We start from the raw sequence: 9,226 nt of genomic DNA on the forward strand, positions 1-9,226 counted from the left end.
CCTTGTTTAGGACTCTTTCAGGGATTACTTCTATAACTTTATGTTTTGGGCCGACTTTGTCATGTCGAGCCCTTCCAAGTTATTTTTGTAATCCTCTTTCTTGGACCTTGTTCAGGTCTCTTTCAGGGATTACTTCTATAACTTTATGTTTTGGGCCGACTTTGTCATGTCGGGCCCTTCTAAGTTATTTTTGTAATCCTCTTTTTTGGACCTTGTTCAGGTCTCTTTCAGGGATTACTTCTATAACTTTATGTTTTGGGCCGACTTAGTCATGTCGGGCCCTTCTAAGTTAAAGTAATCCTCTTTTATAGGGTTGGCCAGACCTCTTTCCAGGGTTTACTTATAACTTGGTTTGACTTGGTCCGACTTCTTAACGTTGGCCAGTCATTTAAGTTATTATTTAGTAATCCATCAGGACCTCGTCAGGTCCTTTCTCCGGATCACTTTCGATAACTTCTTGCATTATTCTGTTTTCATCTTTGCCAATTTGTAGAAGGTGGATTAAATCCTCGTTTAGTCGACCTTTAGATGAATTCGATTTTCATCTCTGTTGGTCTTTATCGTGATTGTGCAGTGAATTTGTTTTTCACTTTTTGCCAATCTGTCGCTTTATAATCGGACGATGAATGTTTCAGATTAATGCGTCTTGAAAACTTTGTAGAATGTTTAATATATTTTATTTAAAAGAAAATGAAAATATGTACATATAGAGTTTTTATCCTTTTAAGTCGGACAATTTCTGGATCTCAACTTGAGGCCTCATTAAAAAATCTTTTCAGGAAAAAGAGTGCATCCTATGATGAGATCTTTTACCTTCTCTAGCTATAGTACCTTTTTAGGTTGCAGGCGTGCCATGATCTGGGAAGCTCTCGTCCGTCGAGTTTGGATAGTCTGTAGTAGCCCTTCCCAAGTACTTCTATGACTCGGTAGGGTCCTTTCCAGTTTGCTGCTAGCTTTTCTTCTCCAGGTCGAGTTGTTCCAATATCGTTTCGGATCAGGATGAGATCATTCTCAGCGAAACCTCTTGGCACCCTTTTGATTATATCTGGAAGCCATTCGACGTTTTAGTGCTTCTTCCCTGATTCGAGCTCTTTCTTAGATTTCAGGTAGTAGGTCGAGCTCTTTCATTTGAAGTTGGGAGTTGGCTTCTCCATTGTAATGAACCACTCTAGGCGACCCTTCCTCGATTTCTACTGGGATCATTGCTTCCGTTCCGTATGCTAATCGGAAGGGTGATTCCTTTGTGGTGGAATGTGGCGTCGTTCGATATGCCCATCGGACTTGTGGAAGCTCTTCAGCCCAAGCTCCTTTTGCGTCTTGTAATATCCGTTTTAACCCAGCCAATATGACTTTGTTGGCAGCTTCGGCCTGTCCGTTGGCTTGAGGATGTTCGACGGAGGTGAACTGGTGCTTTATGTTTAAGTCGGCTACTAATTTTTTGAAGCCTGCGTCTGTGAATTGAGTGCCATTGTCTGTGGTGATGGAGTATGGAACCCCGAACCTTGTGACAATGTTCCTATATAGGAATTTCCGGTTTTTTTGAGTAGTGGCGTTGGCTAGGGGCTCTGCCTCGATCCACTTTGTGAAATAGTCTACCCCTACTATGAGAAATTTAACTTGTCCCGATCCCTGGGGGAAGAGTCCGAGAAGATCGAGTCCCCATTTTGCAAATGGCCAAGGTGAGGTTACGCAGATGAGGTCTTCTAGTGGGGCGATGTGAAAGTTGGCATGTTTCTGGCATGGTGGGCATGTCCTTACAAACTCTGTAGCTTCCTTTTGTAGAGTTGGCCAATAAAATTCCGCCCGGAGTACTTTTTTGGTGAAAGCTTGTGCTCCGAGATGATTACCACAAATGCCACTGTGTACTTCCTCTAAAATTTCCCTTGTGTTGGAGGTCGGCACACATTTTAATAGTGGTATTGAAATCCCTCTTTTATATAGGGTGTTGTTTATGATAGTGTAGTACTGAGCCTCCCGTTTTAACCTCTTTGCCTCCTTTTCATCTGTCGGGAGTGTTTCTGTTTTAAGGTAGTTAATTATGGGGGTCATCCATCCTTGATCCTGACCTGTTATGGCTAGGACTTTTTCCTTTTCCGAGATTGACGGGTTCTATAGCATTTTCTGGATGAGGCTTCTATTGTTGCCCCCTGGTTTGGTGCTGGCTAGTTTTGAGAGTGCGTCAGCTCAGGCATTTTGTTCACGGGGTATGTGGCAGATCTTATATTCCCTGAGTTGTCCGAGCTGTTCCTTGCTTTTATCCAAATACTTTTTGGTGCACGAAATTGTGATGTCCAGGCTCGAATAATCCCTGGCAATGTGAGCAACTTGATACGCGCAATCGTGATTATACTTTGATTATGTAAAATTCATGGCTCTTTCTTTCCCTGGCAATGGTGCCAAAAACATGGTACCAATACCATGGTTCACAACTTTGATACAACTAACCAGCAAGTGCACTGGGTCGTCCAAGTAATACCTTACGTGAGTAAGGGTCGAATCCCACGGAGATTGTCGGTATGAAGCAAGCTATGGTCACCTTGTAAATCTCAGTCAGGCGGATATAAAACAGTTACGTGGTTTTCGAATACTAATTAATAAAAAGTAAAGATAGAGATACTTATGTAATTCATTGGTGAGAATTTCAGATAAGCGTATAGAGATGCATTTGTTCCTCTGAATCTCTGCTTTCCTGCTATCTTCATCCACTCAATCTTACTCCTTTCCATGGCTGGCTTTATGCAAGGGCATCACCGTTGTCAGTGGCTACATCCCCTCCTCTCAGTGAACAATATTCTAACATGCTCTGTCATAGCACGGCTATACATCTGTCGGTTCTCGATCATGTCGGAATAGAATCCATTGATTCTTTTGCGTTCTGTCACCACGCCCAACAATCGCGAGTTTGAAGCTCGTCACAGTCATCCAATCATTGAATCCTACTCGGAATACCACAGACAAGGTTTAGACTTTCTGGATTCTCTTGAATGCCACCATCATTCTAGCTTACACCACGAAGATTCTGGTTAGGAGATCTAAGAGATACTCATTCAGTTTAAGATAGAACGAAAGTGGTTGTCAGGCACGCGTTCATAGGGAATGATGATGATTGTCACGTTCATCACATTCAGATTGAAGTACGAATGAATATCTTAGAAGCGAAACAAGATGAATCGAATAGAAAACAGTAGTACTTTGCATTAATCTTTGAGGAACAGCAGAGCTCCACACCTTAATCTATGGAGTGTAGAAACTCTACCGTTTGAAAATACATAAGTGAAAGGTCCAGCCATGGCCAAGATTGCCAGCCCCCAAAACGTGATCAATAGATCAAAAGATAATCCAAAGATCCAAAGATGGTCAAAAAGACGTCTAATACAATAGTGAAAGGTCCTATTTATAATAAACTAGCTACTAGGGTTTACATGAGTAAGTAATTGATGCATAAATCCACTTCCGGGGCCCACTTGGTGTGTATTTGGGCTGAGCTTGAGTGTTGCACGTGTAGAGGTCCTTCTTGGAGTTGAACGCCAGCTTTTGTGCCAGTTTGGGCGTTCAACTCTGGTTTTGGCTCCTTTTCTGGCGCTGGACGCCAGATTTGGGCAGAAAGCTGGCGTTGAATGCCAGTTTACGTCGTCTATTCTTGGTCAAAGTATGGACTATTATATATTGTTGGAAAGCCCTGGATGTCTACTTTCCAACGCAATTAGAAGCGCGCCATTTCGAGTTTTGTAGCTCCAGAAAATCCACTTTGAGTTCAGGGAGGTCAGAATCCAACAGCATCAGCAGTCCTTCTTCAACCTCTGAATCTGATTTCTGCTCAAGTCCCTGAATTTCAGCCAGAAAATACCTAAAATCACAGAAAAACACACAAACTCATAGTAAAGTCTATAAATGTGAATTTAACATAAAAACTAATGAAAATATCCCTAAAAGTAACTAGATCCTACTAAAAACATACTAAAAACAATGTCAAAAAGCGTATAAATTATCTGCTCATCACAACACCAAACTTAAATTGTTGCTTGTCCCCAAGCAACTGAAAATCAAATAGGATAAAAAGAAGAAAATATACTATAAATTCCAAACTATCAATGAAACATAGCTTCAATCAAATGAGCGGGACTTATAGCTTTTTTCCTCTTGAATAGTTTTGGCATCTCACTTTATCCATTGAGGTTCAGAATGATTGGCATCTATAGGAACTCAGAGTTCAGATAGTGTTATTGATTCTCCTAGTTCAGTATGATGATTCTTGAACACAGCTTCTTTATGAGTCTTGGCCGTGGCCCTAAGCACTTTGTTTTCCAGTATTACCAACGGATACATAAATGCCACAGACACATAATTGGGTGAACCTTTTCAGATTGTGACTCAGCTTTGCTAAAGTCCCCAATTAGAGGTGTCCAGGGTTCTTAAGCACACTCTTTTTTTGCTTTGGACCTTGACTTTAACCGCTCAGTCTCAAGTTTTCACTTGACACCTACACGCCACAAGCACATGGTTAGGGACAGCTTGGTTTAGCCGCTTAGACCAGGATTTTATTCCTTTAGGCCCTCCTATCCACTGATGCTCAAAGCCTTAGGATCCTTTTTATTTCCCTTGCCTTTTGGTTTTAAGGGTTATTGGCTTTTTGCTCTTGCCTCTTGGTTTTAAGAGCTTTTGGCTTTTTCTGCTTGCTTTTTCTTTTTCTTTCTATTTTTTTTTCGCCTATTTTTTTTTTCTGCAAGCTTTGTTCTTTGCTGCTTTTTCTTGCTTCAAGAATCATTTTTATGATTTTTCAGATTATCAAATAACATGTCTCCTAGTCATCATTCTTTCAAGAGCCAACATATTTAACATTCTTAAACAACAACTTCAAAAGACATATGCACTGTTCAAGCATACATTCAGAAAACAAGAAGCATTGTCACCACATCAATATAATTAAACTAAGTTCAAGGATAAATTCGAAACTCATGTACTTCTTGTTCTTTTGAATTAAAACATTTTTCATCTAAGAGAGGTGATGGATTCATAGGACATTCATAACTTTTAAGACAAAGTTACTAACTACTAATGATCATGTAATGAAGACACAAATATAGATAAGCACATAACATAGAAAACGAAAAACAGAAGAAATAAGAACAAGGAATGAATCCACCTTAGTGATGGTGGAGTTTCCTTCTTGAGGAACCAATGATGTCCTTGAGCTCTTCTATGTCTCTTCATTGTCTTTGTTGCTCCTCCCTCATTGCTTTTTGATCTTCTCTTATTTCATGAAGGATGATGGAGTGCTCTTGATGTTCCACCCTTAATTGTCCCATATTGGAACTCAATTCTCCTAGGGAGGTGTTGATTTGCTCCCAATAGTTTTGTGGAGGAAAGTGCATTTGAGGCATCTCCGGGATCTCATGGTGATGAGCTTCATACGCCTCTTGAGCTCCATGAATGGGCTCTCTTGCTTGCTCCATCTTCTTCTTAGTGATGGGCTTGTCCTCTTTAATGAGGATATCTCCCTCTATGTCAATCCCAGCCGAATTGCATAGGTGGCAAATGAGGTGAGGAAAGGATAACCTTGCCATAGTGGAGGACTTGTCAGCCACCTTGTAGAGTTCTTGAGGTATAATCTCATGAACTTCCACCTCTTCTCCAATCATGATGCTATGGATCATGATGGCCCGGTCTATAGTAACTTCAGACCGGTTGCTAGTGCGAATGATTGAGCATTGAATGAGCTCCAACCATCCTCTAGCTATAGGCTTGAGGTCCAATCTTCTTAGTTGAACCGGCTTGCCTTTGGAGTCAATCTTCCATTGAGCTCCTTCTACACATATGTCCATAAGGACTTTGTCCAACCTTTGATTAAAGTTGACCCTTCTAGTGTAGGGGCGTTCATCTCCTTGCATCATGGGCAAGTTAAACGCCAACCTCACATTCTCCGGACTAAAATCTAAGTATTTCCCCCGAACCATTGTAACATAGTTCTTTGGATCCGGGTTCTTACTTTGATCATGGTTCTTGGTGATCCATGCATTAGCATAGAACTCTTGAACCATTAGGATGCCGACTTGTTGGATGGGATTTGTTAGAACTTCCCAACCTCTTCTTTGAATTTCATGTCGGATCTCCAGATACTCATTTCTTTTGAGTTTAAAAGGGACCTTAGGGATCACCTTCTTCTTGGCCACAACATCATAGAAGTGGTCTTGATGGGCTTTGGAGATGAACCTTTCCATCTCCCATGACTCAGAGGTGGAAGCTTTTGTCTTCCCTTTCCCCTTTCTAGAGGATTCTCCGGTCTTAGGTGCCATCAATGGTAATGAAAAATCAAAAAGCTTATGCTTTTACCACACCAAACTTAGAATTTTGCTCTCCCTCGAGCAAGAGGAGAAAGAAAAGATGAAGAAGAAGAAGAAATGGAGGAGAGGGAGAGTGGGGAGTGTTTCGGCCAAGAAGGGTGTAGAGGGGTGTGTTGTGGGAATTTGATGAAGAATGGAGGGCTTTATATAGGGAAGGGAGGGGGGGAAAGGTTTCGGCCATATGGGTGGGTTTGGGTGGGAAATTGGTTTTGAATTTTGAAGGTAGGTGGAGTTTATGAGGTAGGTTTATGGGGAAGAGTGGATGGATGTGAGTGGTGAAGAGGTGATGGGGAAGAGAGTTCGAGGTGATTGGTGAAGGGTTTTTGGGGAAGAGTGTTTATGGGGTTGTGTGAAAGAGAGTGGTGAGAAGAAGTGAGTGGGGGTAGGTGGGGATCCTGTGGGGTCCACAGATCCTGAGTGGATCCTCTGGGGTCCACAGATCCTGAGGTGTTCAAGGATTTACGTCCCTGCACCCATTAGGCATGTAAAAATGCCTTTGCACCCAACTCTGGGCGTTCAGCGCCAGGTTGGTGGCCATTTTGGGCGTTCAACGCCCATTTGTGTGCCATTTCTGGCGTTCAGCGCCCAGAAGCTGCCCATTTTGGGCGTTCAGCGCCAGAACCATGCTCTGTTCTGGCGCTGAACGCCAGACAGATGCTCCTCCAGGGTGTGATTTTTCTTCTGCTGTTTCTGATTCCGTTTTCAATTTTTATATTTATTTTGTGACTCCACATGATCATGAACCTACAAAGACATATAACTAAGAAAAATATAGTTAGATAAATAAAAATTGGGTTGCCTCCCAACAAGCGCTTCTTTAATGTCAATAGCTTGACAGTGGGCTCTCATGGAGCCTCACAGATATGCAGAGCATTGTTGAAACTCTCCAACACCAAACTTAGAGTTTGGATATGGGAGTTCAACACCAAACTTAGAGTTTGGTTGTGGCCTCCCAACACCAAACTTAGAGTTTGACTGTGGGGGCTCTGGTTGACTCTGCTTTGAGAGAAGCTTTTTCTGCTTCCTCTCCATGGTTGCAGAGGGAGATCCTTGAGTTTTAAACACAAGGGAGTCCTCATTCCATTGAAGGACTATTTCACCTCTGTCAACATCAATCACAGCTCTTGTTGTGGCCAGGAAAGGTCTTCCTAGGATGATGGATTCATCCTCTTCCTTTCCAGTATCCAGGACTATGAAATCAGCAGGGATGTAAAGGCCTTCAACCTTTACTAATACGTCCTCTACTTGTCCATAAGCCTGTTTTCTTGAACTGTCTGCCATCTCTAATGAGATTTTAGCAGCTTGCACCCCATAGATTCCCAGTTTCTCTATTACAGAGAGGGGCATGAGGTTTATTCCTGAACCAAGGTCACACAGAGCCTTAAAGATCATGGTGCCTATGGTACAGGGTATTGTGAACTTTCCAGGATCCTGTCTCTTCTGAGGCAATGTCAGTTGATCCAGATCACTTAGTTCATTGATGAACAAGGGAGGTTCAACTTCCCAAGTATCAATGCCAAATAATTTGGCATTCAGCTTCATGATTGCACCAAGAAACTTAGCAGTTTGCTCTTCAGTAACATCCTCATTCTCTTCAGAAGAGGAATACTCATCAGAGCTAATGAAGGGCATAAGGAGGTTCAATGGAATCTCTATGGTCTCTAGATGAGCCTCAGAGTCCTTTGGTTCCTCAGAGGGAAGCTCCTTATTGATCACTGGACGTCCCAGGAGGTCTTCCTCCTTGGGATTCACGTCCTCCTCTCCTTCTTTGGGTTCGGCCATGGTGCTTATGTCAATGGCCTTGCACTCTCCTTTTAGATTCTCTTCTGTATTGCTTGGGAGAGTACTAGGAGGGATTTCAGTGATCCTTTTACTCAGCTGGCCCACTTGTGCTTCCAGATTTCTAATGGAAGATCTTGTTTCATTCATGAAACTTACAGTGGCCTTAGACAGATCAGAGACTAAGTTTGCCATATTAGAAGTATTTTGTTCAGAGTTCTCTGTCTGTTGCTGAGTGGATGATGGAAAAGGTTTATTATTGTTAAACCTGTTTCTTCCACCATTATTAAAGCCTTGTTGAGGCTTTTGATCCTTCCATGAGAAATTTGGATGATTTCTCCATGATGAGTTATAGGTGTTTCCATAAGGTTCACCTAAGTAATTTACCTCTGCTATTGCAGGGTTTTCAGGATCATAAGCTTCTTCTTCAGAAGATGCCTCTTGAGTACTGTTGGATGCAGCTTGCATTCCATGCAGACTCTGAGAGATCATATTGACTTGCTGAGTCAATATTTTATTCTGAGCCAATATGGCATTCAGAGTATCAACTTCAAGAACTCCCTTCTTCATAGGCGTCCCATTGCTCACAGGATTCCTTTCAGAAGTGTACATGAACTAGTTATTAGCAACCATGTCAATGAGTTCTTGAGCTTCTGCAGGCGTTTTCTTTAGGTGAATGGATCCACCTGCAGAAGTTTCCAATGACATCTTTGATAGCTCAGATAAACCATCATAGAATATATCCAGGATGGTCCATTCTGAAAGCATGTTAGAAGGACACTTTTTGGTCAACTGTTTGTATCTTTCCCAAGCTTCATAGAGGGATTCACCTTTTTTCTGTCTGAAGGTTTGAACATCAGCTCTAAGCTTGCTCAGCTTTTGAGGAGGAAAGTACTTGGCTAAGAAAGCCGTGACCAGCTTATCCCAAGAGTTCAGGCTATCTTTGGGTTGAAAATCCAACCATGATCTAGCTCTGTCTCTTACAGCAAAAGGGAAAAGCATGAGCCCGTAGACTTCAGGATCTACTCCATTAGTCTTAACAGTATCACATATCTGCAAGAATTCAGTTAAGAACTGAAAAGGATCTTCAGATGGAAGTCCATGAA

The 9,226-nt window shown here is 42.0% G+C and overlaps 1 non-coding gene across 1 annotated transcript; it reads left to right on the top strand.

Annotated features, from left to right (window-relative positions):
* The first annotated feature begins 8,882 nt into the window (after positions 1 to 8,882).
* On the top strand, positions 8,883 to 8,990 carry LOC148548420 (small nucleolar RNA R71). The gene has a single exon (XR_015897543.1). It is a non-coding gene; the product is annotated as a small nucleolar RNA R71 (small nucleolar RNA).
* The last annotated feature ends 236 nt before the right edge of the window (positions 8,991 to 9,226 follow it).

This window comes from Arachis ipaensis, chromosome B8 (genome assembly GCF_059453495.1).
Source record: "Arachis ipaensis isolate K30076 ecotype BB chromosome B8, ASM5945349v1, whole genome shotgun sequence".
In the NCBI taxonomy this organism is placed as follows: Eukaryota; Viridiplantae; Streptophyta; class Magnoliopsida; order Fabales; family Fabaceae; genus Arachis; species Arachis ipaensis.